The sequence below is a fragment of the Perna viridis genome, chromosome 2 (assembly GCF_037379345.1).
Source record: "Perna viridis isolate PV_CMFRI_1.1 ecotype Kerala chromosome 2, ASM3737934v1, whole genome shotgun sequence".
Classification (NCBI taxonomy): Eukaryota; Metazoa; Mollusca; class Bivalvia; order Mytilida; family Mytilidae; genus Perna; species Perna viridis.
The window spans coordinates 59929408-59942836 of record NC_142446.1 but is presented as its reverse complement, the minus strand read 5'-3'; the positions used below and the strand labels follow the sequence as shown (position 1 = coordinate 59942836).

General features: G+C 31.6%; 1 protein-coding gene across 4 annotated transcripts in view; it reads left to right on the top strand.

The window, feature by feature from the left end:
* The window catches only part of LOC148626291 (rap guanine nucleotide exchange factor 4-like), a 124771-nt gene that overhangs the window by 16090 nt on the left and 95252 nt on the right, over nt 1-13429 (top strand). Inside the window, exon 1 of one of the 4 annotated variants that reach the window (XM_088570175.1) lies at nt 10084-10171. The exons of 1 other annotated variant lie outside the window; for it this stretch is intronic. The gene's annotated coding sequence lies outside the window, so the exon portion shown is untranslated. Of the gene's footprint in view, nt 1-10083; nt 10172-10219; nt 10318-13429 lie in introns of those variants that run through there. 2 more of the 4 variants (XM_088570176.1, XM_088570177.1) reach the window with 2 other exon arrangements.

Genomic DNA, 13429 nt, shown 5'->3' with positions numbered 1-13429 from the left:
ATCCAATTAAGGACTAACAGTATTTTAATGAGCTACAACAGATGAAAGGTCCTTCTTACATTTTGTTCACTTATTAAATGAACTAGTCCACCTTGAGAGGCCTATAATGGAAAAAAAATTCAAAGAAATAGGAATATATATATATATACGTATCAGAATGTGACGACTCTGTTCGCTACACTGCTCCATCGGATCAAATTGATACAGGGAAGATAACATAAACTTATAGAAGGGTCTGAAAAATTCCCAACAATGTTAGAACTGTCAAATTTGCGGTCGTTCCCTCCGCGAGACTCGAACTCGTACCGCTGTGACATCTAAAGCAACACCGCCTGCACTAAGTCCAGCGCCCTAGACCACTCAGCCAGCTAGGCTATATAAAATACAGCTTTCGCTTGTTGGGTCATTCCTCCTCGTAGGTTTAATCTAGAGCTCTAACTTGATACACGATGTATGGTAGTATGGGACAGATCATATAGGTGTTATTATGTAGGATAGAGGATCAAATTAATGATGCATGTCACAACAAAACTATATTTTTTTAGTGCAGGGGGTGTTGCCTTAGATGTCACAGCGGTACGAGTTCGAGTCCCGTGGAGGGAACGACCAAAAATTTGCTTCACAAAGTTGACAGTTCTAACTTTGTCAGGAACTGTTCATTGGGCTACATATATATGAAAGGGTCTGAAAAATTCCCAACGACATTAGAACTGTCAAATTTGCGATGCAAATTTTTGGTCATTCCCTCTGCGGGACTCGAACTTGTAACGCAGAGGAATCACCCTGTCAGTCTGTCTATACGTCCATCCACATATTTTGTAAGGGCAACTCCTCCTAAACCACTCAAGGGATTTTTATAGGAAGGTTGGGTATCATATGTAAATGTGCATGAAGGAATATGATTACTGTTGGAGGACTTCTAAAAGAGATATTCCAAATTAAGGGTTACATGGTAAAACCTTGTAAGCCTATTTCTTCTAAACTGCTCAAGGGATTTTGATGAATTTATATAGGAAGGTTGGGTATCATATGCAAATGTGCATGAAGGAATATGTTTACTGTTTGAGGACTTCTAAAAGAGATTTTCCAAATTAAGTGTTTTACATGGTAAAACCTTGTAAGCGCAATTCCTCCTAAACCACTCTAGGGATTTTGATGAATTTTTATAGAAATGTTGGGTATCATATGAAGATATACGTGAAGGAATATTATGATTGTCAGAGGACTCCAAAGGGAGATAATCCAAATTAAGGGTTTCACATGTTAAAACACGGCAAGCTTTACTCCTTTATAACTGCATAAGGGATTTTGATGAAATTTTATAGGAATGTTCAGTGTCATATGTAGATGTGCATGAAGGAATAAAATTTCTGTTGGATGACACCAAAAGTAGATAATTTTCAAGTTATATATATATATTTGATTATTCACTATAACCAATTGATTATTCTATTTATTATACAGATTTTCTCCATAATTTATTTCTCTTTTCAACAACAATTTTCAGTTGAAATAATTTTGTGATCCACAGAGAGATATTCCTGTTTTGATGTTTTGGTGGGAGAAAGCCCAAAAGTTAAATTACCAAATTTTTTTTTCACAATGTGAATTATCCCAATGTATTACCCAAGGATCATTCAATAAATCACTGCTACCTATATAATGAGTGCCTGTTTGCTTTTTAATCTTTATCATTTTAAGGGTTTATAGAGATCATCATTTCATTTTTTTATCTTCAAAACCTTTTAATAGATATACCATTTTTACATACCCTAATGTTATCATAAACCTGTCCATATAATTGCTAAGAACATATATTGTACAGTGCTAACTGATGTGTTACTTGTAAACAGTACAAAAACCTAGTTTCAATTGATGTATTCATATCATTGTTTGTCATCTTAATACATATACACATATTTACAATTAACAACACGTTGAAAACTGTGTAACTTACTTGTTTTTGTCTAAGTTTAGAATAGATAGTAAAAATGTTATTTACCAGAAGTTTTCAGTTTCTGTTTATTCAGAATATTTTGACAGCATTGCATTTAATAGGGATGGGACTTGCTAGTTATCTGATTTAGCCATTATAAAAATATATGGGGTTCATAAGTACTGAAAGATACAATTTGTTTGAATGACAAGAAAATACAGATTGTTTATATCGCAGTCTTGAATACCCTTTTTGCGTCTCTCAGGAATGGTCCATTTTATGACTCTGTTAGGAACTCTATTTAGTAGAGGTGAAAGAACCTTGAAAGGTTGTGAGTCATTTTCCCCCATTTGTCCAGTCAACTCAAGAAGCAATGGCTGCTCAGCTAATAAATGGTCTTTGAACAAAAAATTCTTCTAAAAGAATGAATAGTAAAAATATTACTTTCTCTAGTTTAAAATATTACAATCCTTTTTTAATGATTAGAAATGTGATTGTGCAGTAAGAAACAGAGCAAACTATGAAGGCTTCTTTGACTCAGTACTTCAGTACTTTGATTTGTATTCACCATTCAAAATGAAAGCCACATTAACACATCTCTATGCTGCATGTATGTTTGGGTAATTTTATCTGAAAAATGAACATCAATGAACAAAAAGCATACCTTGCATAAAGGCACATAATAGTACATGGAATTAAGTTTTCATTTGCTTCGGTATATTTGTAATACCAGTTTCAAAAAGGTTGTCTTGTGTAAACTTTAGTTATTTCATTAAAATTATCATATTTAGTTTTGTTTTCTTTATGTTGAATGGCATTAAGTTAAAATGAGTTTTGATTCATTTCTGTGGTATATACAAGATCTTTACTCCATGACTTTCCCTTTTCCATTTAGAGATAACCTTTAATTGCAATAAACAACACATCTTTAGTTAATATTACAGCTAGTGTACATTCTTTTAAATTGATTTATGTATCATTTGAAATTTGTTAATGAATTGGCTTTCAATTATTGGAATAAATTTAGTAAATTTGTATTACATTATGAGGATTGCCCTAGGTTGGGTTAGTTTAAAATTTAATTAACATATTTTCATATGTAACAATTAAGCCATGGATAGGCAAAATGCTGCATGACCCTAAGTTTTAAAAGATGCAAAAGATAACTTGTTTATGAATCTTAAGACTTTGATTTTGAAAGATATATTCACAAGGGGTTTGCATTGAAAACAATCAGAATTTTTTTACTAAATTATAGAAATATAATTGTCAGATGAACAGGAAATACCTGCACACCAGCTGTTAATCTTTTTATTGATTTGTTGTAGATTAACTGTTGTATTTGCATTGTTCTTATTAACTATAATTGTATGTCTAAACATAAGAATTACCATGGTAACAATTTTCAAAAATTGATTTGATGTATTTGATGTTGAGTATTTGATGGAACAGGTGTCAGGGAACTGTTCACACCTATAATTATGGTTTATTATTTTGGTGACCATCGGTTAGCACTGTACAATACATGGTCTTGGCAATTATATGAACAGGCTTATGAAAACGTTAGGGTATGTATAAATGGTAGATCTGTTAAAAGGTTTTGAAGATAAAAAATGAAATGATGATTTGTATAAACCCTTAAAATGATATAGATTTAAAAGGATACAGGCACTCATTATATAGAAAGCAGTGATTTATTGAATGATCCTTGGGTAATACATTTGGATAATTCGCATTGTAAAAAAATTTTGTAATTTAACTTTTGGGCTTTCTCCCGCCAAAACATCAGAACAGGAATATCTGTCTGTGGATCACAAAATTATTTCAACTAAAAATTGTTGTTGAAAAGAGAAATAAATTATGGAGAAAATCTGTATAATAAATAGAATAATCAATTGGTTATAGTGAATAATCAAATATATATATATAACTTGAAAATTTAACTTGTGATCATATTTTGTTTCTTTCCAATTAATTATTCTATTTGTATTACTACTGCATGTACTTATTTATTATTATTATTGTGATTATTGATGGCTTTCATGATTCTTTCATTAACAAAAATCATGTTAAACCTTAAATGATATTTTTCATTAGACAGTTGTTGTGATACATTTTATGTTCAAAATTAAAAAACAATTGATTTTTACTAAATACACAGCAAATACAATTACGTTGTCATTAGGTAATTTAATGGTATTTTTTGGTTGCAGTTACATCATAGATTTAGGTTAGATTGTTTTGATCGTTAGATCTTGTTGATTGTTTTATTGTTGTATTAGCAGAACTTACTAGTGGTCTGGAAAGTTTAGTTTGGTTCAAAAGATTAAAATTAATACCCTTATTCCTAAAAGACAGGTTTCAGTATGAAAAAAAGGATACCATCACTGTAAACTTTTCTTAATTGGACATTTAAAATAAAGTTAATGATGTATCCAACGTATATTTATATTCATTTACTTTTTTTTTTCAATTATGATATTGATAACCATATAAAAAGGGAAATTTACAGACCTGCAAATTTTTCAATTTCATCAGTTAATGGCAATTTTCTTAAAATACCATTAGTTCAAACAAAGCTGTTATGTGGCACAGTGCATTTGAAAAGATAAGTATTATTCTGATTTGGCACTTTGTTAATATACATGTAAAAGATCTGCAACTCCTATTGGGGACAAGTTCATGTAAATATAACAAATATTAAACATGAAGCTAAATTTTATCTGTTGAGGTAATAGCCATTTTATCAGCAGTATATGCTATTATTGGAACATATTTTGTTTAAATTGCAAAACATTTTACAAACTTACAATGATGATATGTATGCAGACATGTTCGGGGATAAAAATTAGCAGTTGCTCAGTTGCCCATGGCTACTAGATTTTTAGCTGGGCTACCAAACTTTTGGGTAAAATTTTAGTTCAACATATAGAAAATATTAACCAAAATATGGTCTGGGCTACCAGCTTGTATTTCCTGATTTTTACCCCTGAATGTTATCAGTCTTGTTTACATGTATTCAAGTGAGATGTTAGTAAATGTCTAAGTTTATTTTTTATAAGACTGCATTCATCTTTATTTATTTACTTCCATGGTAATATCATCTTTTTAAAAAGGCTTATCATCCATCTATGGGAAAATATTCAGCATTGGAAAGAAATATAGTAAACAGTAAGTAACAAAAAATGTTTGAAAATTAGAGTCTATAGTATATCTTATCAAATCTTTTTCCCCAAATCCATAAACTGAACTAAAATACAGTGAGAAAATACAAATTGATTGGTGCATAGGATGCATAAACACCTGACTTTAAAAATGACCAGATCGACGTGCTGTTTATTAATCTACAGTGTTATTTTACTACTAGTCGTCCAAAATTTCCTCTGACATCCAAACAATTGTTCAGGCAAGTATGACATGTGACACTTACAAAATTGGACATTATGAGTACCTCAAACTTTAAGCCATGTCAAATTTAACTTGTTTCCTAGTTGGTCAGACAAACATAGAAATAATTAGCTAGCGCCACACAAATTTTCATTTAGTTATTTTCTTTGATATTAGATATTTTATATGTTGGGCATTTTCCAAACAAGGGTCTAATAAAAAAAAAACCAGCTTTTAACTTAGTAGAACAAATTTTTTTTTAAAATTCTAGATATTGATCAGACCACTGTAGTTATTTTCTTCATATAAGAGTTTTACATTTGGCTGTGTTAATGATAGAAACAATTTTTATTCCGTAGTTAGAATGTTAGAAAATCCATTTTATACAACCAGACTGATTTGTTGTGTAATTGTGTATAATTTATTTGTCCTAACTTTCCTCCTGGTACCTTCTAGACTTTAAAGAGATGTTTTTTTTACTTTCAGAAATAAAAAACGTTCATTCTATTCAACCATTAGAATATTGTGAACACATTTACGAACTTTCAGACAGTTTGTTTGAGTATTTACAGAAAAAATGTGTTTTTTAATAAAAGATATCAAAGATGTGGAGCCTTTAAAATTGCTAACTGGCCTATCAAGAAAAACAGCCTGAGTGTTTTCTTACATCATTTTTGAATGAACTCATGAATTTAAATATTAAATACCTTTCAAAACAACATTGCTTACACACAAACAATGCTATGAAGTCAAAACTATCTCAAACTTTATCAGTTTTTATAAAAGTAAAAGCTGAGCTGTCTCCCCCTTTTTAACCATCCATGTCAATTAATACCCACGAATTTTATCAGTGAAAGACTTGTTTTTGGTGATTTTCTGGTAACATTGATGTTTTTGCACTAAAACATCACAAAAGAAAGTGCTTAAACTGTAAGAATTTTCAGAAATTTGAATTCTTATACTTCACATGGGAGGTGGACAAACAATCTAATCCACATACATGAAATCTCAATTATTTCAAATTTTACCTCCTTTTTCTTGCTATAGTCCTTCTTAACTTGCTTAAACTAACAGGTATTACTACCAGCAAGTAAAAGGAACCATTGGATATGCAAAAAGCTTCTTACTAACAGAAAAAGTACATTTCTTAACCCATCTGGCCTTAAAATTGGTCAAAATCACATATTTGACTGATTTTGGAAGAAAATGTAAAAATTGTGATATTTTGGAAGGAATTTTGATTGTGCATCACTTTTTGCATGGTTTTAAAGAATTAAAGACAGTTTGGAACACTTTTGAGAAAAATAATATTTTCCGATGCATTTCAGTTAAGGCTACAAACCACTAATGTCACTTCCTGTAGGCTCCAATGCTAATTTCACTAAGTTCAATGTGTTATGGAGCTTTTACCTTAAGTTTAACCTGAAGAAGTCTATACATCACCTAAAAGGTGCATGTTTACACTAATAGCAATGAAAATATTATGTGGGGTATACTACCTTGCAGTGTGACACTGGCTCCTAGAAGACAATGAGCTAAAATAGAATGGGATTTCCTGTCCATTTCACAAAAAAATGATCTTCATGCAGAACTCATAAAAAAATATTGAATTCAGTAAGTTACAGTGACCGTTTTATGTAGAAATGAAGAAAATATAATTCCCTGCAGAACACAAGCTCACTTGTGTAAATCTAATGTGCACTTTTCCAACAACAACATCACACAAGTGCACTAAAACTTGTGTAGGACTATTTTTGCGTACATTCTAAAAGCTCATTGGTTGAATTAGTGGTACGTAACCTAAATTGCTCTAATTTACAACCTTATCGTGTCAAAACAGGGAGTGTATATTAGAGGGAGAAGTCACTTGTAATGATCTATAAAGAACACTGCTGTTGCTATTTGGCAGTTTATAATAGTCAATTTTCTCAAATTCTCTGTTGAAAATAGGGTAACTTTGCTAAGGGTGGTTGTAAGAACCACTGGATGAATTTTGATGAGTGATGCCCCAAATTAAAGATAAAAGATCGGAGATTGGCAACATATATTTTTTTAATTTATTTAAAATTAAAGAAATATAAATATTTTCCATTTCAAAATAAGGTCTTTTTAGACAAGCAAAAAAATTCATTTTTTTAAGGTTCATAAAGTATGATTTTTCATTGAATGTTTGTGAAAACTATTGCATTTATTAAAATGAAATTGATATCAAATAAAAGAGAAAATTCTGCTGAATGGCAATGCCTATTTTCAATAAGTGTGCTTTGAATAACAATAAAATGAGGACTAAATGAATGTACCTATGTCTTGAGAAAGAAATATCAAAGTTTTCTTTTTCCTAAACTATACCCCAGTAAATCATAGTGTGTCTTTCTGTTTGTTTAACCATATTAATTTACTACCAATTAAAAGGTAAAAGAAAGTTCCTTAAAATGATGTAATTTTATTACATAATAATGAGTTTGAAATACTTTATTGACAGTTAGAAGTTGACCAATTTCATTAACTTTTCCTGTGGCAATTATAAATAATAAGTTTATACAATTATTGATTTTTTTGTCAGGTAAATTTTGACATTTTTATTACATTTTAGTGTTTTGAGAACACACCTTTTCTCAGTATTTTCATCAAAACTTTGTCATTATTAATTTGTCAACTTTATAACTTATATAACTAAAATTCTGAATAATTTCTCTCCCCCCCCAGTATGCATATGTCAAATGTAAATCTTATATACTTTAAGTTTAACCAGTATAAAGACCAGGGAGGCACAGTTATATTTGCACATTATATAGACCTTGTTAGGAATGACCAGTCCCTGTAATATAAAGTCCCTGATCAAAACTTGTGCTACTAGTATTCAAGCTATTGCTGTCTCTTCCAGACTGAAAAAAAAAAACATGAATCTAGCTATACAGTGTTTGAAAACTTAACTAATTAAAATAAACTTCATGAAGAATTTAATTTATGTCTTTACATTATAAAAAATATGCATCTTATCTAAAACATAAAACATTAGGTTTTTTTTTTCAAAATACACATACAACATCAAAACCTGTATATCTTTAGATACACAACACTGTAACTTGAATATATATACAACACTGAAACATGTATATCTTTAAATATACAACATCAGAACCTGTATATCTTTAGATATACAACATCAGAACCTGTTTATCTTTGAATAAACAACATCAGAACCTGTATATCTTTAGATATACAGCACCTGAACCGATCCGTGCAACAAAAATTGCGATCGGTCATCGATTACCGATCAGTTCCCTGTCAGTCATCGAACCGTCAAACCAATCCATTTAACTGGTGATCGCATCACATGACCACATAGTGGTCAGTGTATTTTACTGTCTTAGTTGTTTTCTTTATTAATTTTACACATATTTACTTAATGTAATAGATATAAACATTACTTTATAATTTTATTTTACATTTCTTTAATTTAAAACAGATCTTATGTCATTTTACATAACAAAACTGCGATCAGATCGGTCATTGATCCGTCAGCGATCAATCAGTCAACGGTCATCCGTCAAATCGTTGCACAGATTGGTTCTAGGATTGTACAACATCAGAACCTGTTTATCTTTGAGATCTATCTGTGGTCAAATTTTCGTTTTAACCTGTTTAGCCATGTTGGAGTTATTTTAAGGCTTATATAGATAAGGCAGGTTTATGTTGTTAACTAAGAGCTTACTGTCTCTCTGAGTTTATTTATAGTAAGTCATATGCATAAAATTTGATTGGTTGTTATTATTAGCATTACATTATTGATAGCTGAGTTATGACTGCAAGTTACTCAGTTCACAACAATTCTTCCAAACGTTTTAATTCTTATACTTAAGCTTAACTCGGTGTAACAGCTGAATATGCCCCAAGATCTGATGAAATAGATATAGATAGTTATATTGGTGCAGCATCGGTTACAAGAGCCCGAAAAACATTAATAATGCAGCTTGAAATGATGCTCTAACTAATTGCTTACTTGTCCACTTGGTGTAGTTAGCTACAAGAGCCGGAAAACAAGTGGGTGTGTTGTACAAGACCAGAGTAGAAAGAGCATAACCTCAAGATAATGCTTAAGATATATGTAGTATGAATTCTAAAGCAAGTAATTTTACACTAAAATTAAATGAAGCATGAAAAACTTTGGGGATTAATTAATTATGTAATCCCCTTACACTAAGAATTAATTAAAATGGCCTAAAATCAGATTGTATACATTGTTGCAGTTATGCAATCTGAGTGCCACAAAATTAAGTATAAGGTAGATCATGAAAATCTTCAAAGTCTTCTTGAGTCAAAATTGTTAGACAACTTCTTGTTAAATTTATTGCCCTTGATAGGGAAAATTGAACAGGTGAGCAATTCAGGCTCCTGAGAACCTCTTTTTTCAGTTTTCAGCCAATATCTTGAAAACGATGATAGATAGAAGCTTTAAAATGCTGAAATGATCATTATAATAAGTCCTACCAAAGTTTTCTTGAGTTGAAATTGTTGTACAAGTTCTTGTTAAATTTGTTGCCCTTGAAAGGCAATATTTAAGCAGGTGAGTGATTCAGGCTCCTGGGAGCCTCTTGTTTTCCTCACCTACTCAACATTTTATTTTAACTCCCACCCTTTTAATTTCAGGTCAAATGTATAGTTGATAATACATTTTGTATAACACTTTGCTCATCAATAATGGGTTGTAAATGATCACACAATGTGACTTATTGATTTTCAGATCTAAATAAAGAGATAAAATAATAACTGTGTATTGATCATGTTTAATATGAAAGAAATACGAACAATAAACAATTTAACTGGTTGACGAAGAATATACCTCTGGTAAATCTATATTTCTGAGACTTTGATCTCCTATTGCTATAACCTGTATTGATTTATCACAAAGATTAAGTAAGTGTGTTATCAATGGACTACTTTTGTTTTCTCTTCTCTACTTTATTGGGAAAAGAGTGCAAGATTAGGGTAAGGTAAGTTAGAACCTAGTTGTATCATTTCTGCGATTGGGAAAATTTATTTGGCATGAAGTTTACTTTATTTCAGTGACTTTTATCATTTTTATGCTCTGCTAATAATGAAGGCATATTGAAGCAGCAGCATAAGTTTGCTTACTGCACCTTAGTTTAAAATTTGTACTTTGGAGCTTATTTGAAAGATGAAATCAATATGACAATGGTGTCAGTGTTGTTGTCTTCAGTCATGGACACTTGAAATTAGTGCAACACCTTGGGTATTTTTCAATGGATTTAAATGAAATTTCAGCACAAGGTTACAAAGCAAGATTGGATTGATTTTATGTGTTTGAATTGGGGCCTTAAGTATAGGTGCTAAAACAAGCATTGGTAAAAAATGTGCTACTTATTTCTTCACCAGTTTCAATAAGATTTTATTGAAAGTCTTTGGGTCCTGAAGTGCTGAAACTCACCCAATATGATATTTAAAAAAAAATTGGTTCCCATTTTTAAGTTGGTTTGAATCGGTGTAATAAACTTAGTTTGATTTCAGGGAAGAATACATGGCTAGGTTATTTTGCCAATCAATTTCTCTGGTGAAACTCATTCAGTCATGTCATTCCTGGTCTCTTATTAGGTGACACTCCTTCAGTTATGTCATTCCTGGTCTCTTGTCAGGTGAAGCTCATTAACTCATGTTATTCCTGGTCTCTTGCCAGATGAGGCCCATTCAGTCAGTCTCCTGTCAAGCAAAGCTTGTAAAATCATGTCATTTCTGGTCTCAGATTTGGCAAAGCTCATTCAGTTTTGTCATTACTGGTCTTGTCAGGTGACACACCTTCAGTCATGTCATTCCTGGTCTTTTGACAGATGATACTCCTTCAGTCATGTCATTCCTGGTCTCATGTCAGGTGGAGCTCATTCATTCATGTCATTCCAGGTCTCATGTTGGGTAAAGATCATTCATTTATATCATTTCTGGTCTCGTCAGGTGACACTCCTTCAGTTATGTCATTCCCAGTCTTTTGTCAGGTGACATTCGTTCAGTCATGTCATTCTTTCTTGTCAGGAGACATTCTTTCATTTATGTCATTCTCTGCCTCTTGTCAGGTGACATTCCTTCAGTCATGCCATTCCCAGTCTCTTGTTGGGTGACATTCCTTCAGTGATGTCATCCTCTGTCTCTTGTCGGGTGACATTCTTTCAGTGATGTCTTCCTCTGTCTTTTGTCAGGTGACATCCTTCAGTCATGTCATTCCCCGTCTCTTTTCAGGCGAAGCTCATTAAATTGTGTTTTTTCTGTTCTCTAGTCAGGAGAGGCCCCTTCAGTAAGTTTCTTTTCAGGCAAAGCTAATTCATTAGTGTCATTCCTGGTCTCATGTTGGATGAAGCTCATTCATCAAGGTCATTCCAGGTCTCTTGTCAGGTGAAGCTCATTCATTAATTCATATCTGGTCTCTTTTGAAGCCTCTTCACAGACCTCATTACTGGTCTCTTGTCAGTAAAAGCCTTTTAGTCAGTCTTATTACAGGTGAAGCTCATTAATTCATGCTTCCTGGTCTCATGTTGGGTGAAGCTCATTCACTTATAGTCATTCCTGGTCTCTTGTTAGGTGACATTCCTTCAGTCTAGTGAGGCCCCTTCAGTCAGTTTCTTCTCAGGCCAAGCTCATTCATTCGTTCATGTTATTCCTGGTCTCATGTCAGGTGAAGCTCATTTATTCATATCATTCCTGCTCTCTTGTCAGGTGACATTCCTTCAATCTTGTTATTCATGGTCTCTTGTCAGGGGAAGCTCATTACTTATGTTCTGGTCTCGTGTCAAGTGAAACTCTTTCATTCAAATCATTCCTTGTTTTTTTTAGGTTTTTGATCCATCTGGATCTATCCCTTCTATTTCTGAACCCTAAACGAAAATATAGTCCAAATCAAATTTCTTTTATATCATTCAATACCCGATACTTCTTTTAAAACCAGTTAATATAATGCTGACAATTTTTCAGCTCAATAATATTTTATTATTTCTGCAAATAAGATCAAGATCTAGTATTCTGATCAACTGAAGATTTGAGGGACTCCTTTTTTGCCTTGAAAGACGTTTAGTAATAAAAATTTGCATTTAGGGAATTTAGTTCTTGTAGTAATGTGTAAGAAACATTAATTGTGTTAAGAATGTTCCATTTAACACACTTATCAGTCAAAATCTTCCTGCCAATCTTAGTTAACCATTAAAAACAGGAAGTGAAGAGCAGTAAAATGGGCAGGAAAATTCAAATTGATGAAAAGTATCTAGTTTTGGAAAATCTTATCTTCATCTTTACATCCTTAAGCTGGAATTAATTTTATTTGAGTAAAATTACAGTGTAAGATAAATACTATTAATGCAAATGCAAATTAACTTTTGGGCAGGTCGAAAAATTTGGGGAAAAGGTGAAGTGGAACCAAATTTGAAAATGTTTGTGACCTTTTCATGAAATTAAAATTTAATTATCTATGAAGAAGTAATTAAATTTTTTTTTAAATTTGTTTTTATGTATAGTCTCGAGATATAATTGATAGCAAATGGTTTAAATTTTAGTAAACGAACTCCAGAAGGTAATTATGACTGCATTTTTTTAACCTTAATTCTGACTTATAATGAAGAAAATGTTGGATCTTCCGCAGAGCATTTTATTGGCTTATTTCTAACAAAAATAAAAAAAGGTGATACATAGAGTTTGAAATCAGATCAATAAAAAGATCACAAGTTCTCTCATATGTGGAAGGTATCAAAGAGACTTGATTAGTAGAGACAATTGCTGGAAACTTAATTGCGATGATGTATTGCAGAAGCAAAAGATCACCGTTAAATATCTTAATACTTCAATTAACATTGTCTTAATTTTCTTTGAAATCTTCATTTTGGTGAAAGACCTGTACTCACACAGTTCTCATGATCTGACTAATTATAGTAGATATTGTGTGTAATGGTAAATTCTGCGTTTGAGTCATGAGTTCAAGCTTATGACTGACTGCTAAATGAAGAGTTTAAAGACAATGTAATTTAATGGTGATTATTTCTATTCGTTGAAGTTGTATGGAAAATGTTGTCATGTATTGATTTCTTTTAATTGATATAAAACTTATGTTTG